This window comes from Pseudophryne corroboree, chromosome 10 (genome assembly GCF_028390025.1).
Source record: "Pseudophryne corroboree isolate aPseCor3 chromosome 10, aPseCor3.hap2, whole genome shotgun sequence".
NCBI lineage: Eukaryota > Metazoa > Chordata > Amphibia > Anura > Myobatrachidae > Pseudophryne > Pseudophryne corroboree.
Genome location: NC_086453.1, coordinates 201,388,269 through 201,391,094, shown reverse-complemented (window position 1 = coordinate 201,391,094; position 2,826 = coordinate 201,388,269). Strand labels below are relative to the sequence as shown.

At 42.0% G+C, this 2,826-nt stretch overlaps 1 long non-coding RNA gene across 1 annotated transcript; it reads left to right on the top strand.

The window, feature by feature from the left end:
* Positions 1-1,898: 1,898 nt before the first annotated feature.
* Positions 1,899-2,562, top strand: LOC134965424 (uncharacterized). Its single transcript, XR_010188353.1, has 4 exons — positions 1,899-1,921; positions 2,004-2,067; positions 2,141-2,257; positions 2,484-2,562. It is a non-coding gene; the product is annotated as an uncharacterized LOC134965424 (long non-coding RNA).
* Positions 2,563-2,826: the final 264 nt, after the last annotated feature.

The window sequence follows — 2,826 nt, the reverse complement described above, 5'->3', positions numbered from 1 at the left end:
CATGAGGATCAATTCCAACGCAGCACTCAAAGATCAACAATGTAACGAGATCACTTCTCGCTTTCTGGAGCGAGGGTACACCAGTAGTGTACTTACTCGCTGTCTTACTAAAGCAAACAGCATTTTTCATGGACAACAGGTTAAAAACCCCATTCGTAATAATCGGATGATTTGTTCCACTCAGTATGATGGTTCCACAAGTGCAACCAGAAAGGCCCTACGGAAACATTGGCCAATAATAGCCACCGACAATAGTTTGCCTTTTCTTAAAACACCTGCTCCTATGGTTGCATACAAACGAGGGGCCAACCTAAAGCAATTACTAATGAGACCCACGATTTTCCCTGAACAGAACACATCTCAAATCCAGCTTATGCAAGCCAAACCTGGCAATTTTTCTTGCGGGGGGTGCACAACGTGCAGATCTATGATCACTGGTCCTTTTTTGTATCACCCACACACAGGGAAAAAAATCTTCATCAGATATCATCTCCACTGTCGACTGGATCATGTCGTCTACCTTCTAAAGTGCCCATGTGGGTTATGTTATGTCGGATTAACTGCGCGTCCCTTTCGCGACAGGATGGCAAACCATCGGTCATCCATACACACTGCCCTCAATGTGGGCTTTTCTGACAAACCGGTAGCACGGCACTTTTTGTCAGTTAGACATCAAGTATCTGCCCTGAAGTGTCAGCTGATTGACTGGGTGCCGCCACCTGTTAGTGGAGGCGATCGCACCTTGTTACTTAAACAGAAGGAAAGCTTTTGGATACACAAACTCAATACAGTGTCACCAAGGGGCCTCAATGAGGCCAACCCCCTTAATATCTTTCTTTAGAATTTCATTTTGCCATCGTTGATTGGATATCTTGGAACACACCTTGTACGTTTCAGGGACATAGGGCACTGTGATGCAATCAGCATATACAGGCTGGGTCTTGATTTGTGTTTTATATGTTCTATGTTCTATTTTTTTCATTTATGTATGTTCTTTTTATGTATAGAGATTAAGAAAGTAAGGACAGTTATTTACACGTCCTTGCTTATGTTTTTTTTTTATATATATTTTTCTGTTGATTCCCGGAGCCTTCCCAGGTCCTATACTAGTCACGAGGGCTCACCAATTTCAATGACCACACCACCCATTATTCCCTTTTATTATTTAAAATCTTTTACTACATTATACCAATGTATTACTATAAAGATATTATACTCCTATCAGTATTCCATATGCCTTTGTTGATCAGATATACGTTAGTTTGTATGCATAGGGTGAGTTGTGGTCTTTTGATTTGGTGCCCTCCTATCTGTCTTTTTTGACATTTTTGACATTTCACATTATGGATTATTATTTACATTTGCACTCTTTTTCTGTGGTGACTGACAGGCTACACATAGGTTTATCCAGGATTATACGTGAGGTGACCTTCGGTATACCTCCGAGTCCCTGTAAGCTATGAGTGGACCTGTACATTGAAGATTCCACCCGGGGGAGTGTTCATTTTCTGTGAACGCCCCCCTCTAGGTTGTACACCTCCTTTAAACATTAGCCAGTGGATAAGCCTCATTACGGTTCTCTCCGCGAGTGGAACGCAGAGACTTCCGGCCAGCGCCACTTCCGCGGAGTGGAACGCATGGAGTTCCGGTCGGTGGAACGCAAAAGACGCGTCTCCGGCAGTTGCCCTTCTAAATCGTTAAAATCCACTCATTTAAGTAGCCGTGCGTTAGCGATAGCCACCGCATGTCCTGTGAACCCTGTAACGTTTTACCCAGTTGGTCTGAGTGAGTTATCTGAGAGGTGATAAGTTAATGAGAGACTTAATCTTCCTAATTGGCACTTCCTGTGGTTGATCCTTAAATAGTGCTCAGCTGAGGCTGAACTTTATGCAGCTTCCATTTGGCTCTGGACACTTGAGCAGTGAGTATGGTTCTCCTGCAGCTCCCTTCTGACACATGATTACGGTTGGTGATTATTTTTTCCCTGTTGTGCCTCCTTATAGACTGAGTGTCTTACATATGCACAGAGCCCACAAGCTGCCATGAGCTATTTCTACATGTAACTAGGTATGATCTTTTCCTAAATGACGTTGTTAGTGTATTTTCTTATGGTGTAGTTACTCTGTTATTTATCTAATAGGTGACTACGCCTTGCAACCTTCCTACGTTATAGCCTTTTAACTTCATTATGTGATCAGGCATGTTGCCAACTCTAAAGGCCATTCCACGCATCTGAGTGATCTGGCATGTCGTCCAGGTAATCACTTGCCTATCTAAACAGATAGTCCTAACGGTGGAGGTGTCTCTTTCATCACACGTGGATTACTTCCAAGTATCTTTTTTACATATATAAAAAAACAGCTTTTTAATACGTTTTCTGGTTTTTGTGACAGTCTTCAGGGCCTGGGAGGCACTGGTGGTGTTGGTGTTGAGTAAATCTGGGTTCTTATACATATTAATTGTAACTGTTTCTGATTGTATAGGTGATTTAAGTGCCAATCTTGATAAAGGTCCACATAAGGACCGAAACGTCGATGAAATACGGCATCAACAGTGAACCCGAATAAAAAATATACTGAATTTACAAGTGACTTCAGAGACTAATTTCTGGGCGTGAGTGCACCTTCCACCTAGGTGGTTGTTGTGGTATATTGGTGGCCTCTCAGGTCATTAGGAGCACCCGCCGTCGTTATTACTTTTGATGAGAGTGCAGGACCTTCCAAGACTATATATACACATGTATATATCATATGTGTATGTGTGTTTATATGTATGTATATACATGTGTATACATGTATGCACATGGATATATATGTACTATAATTA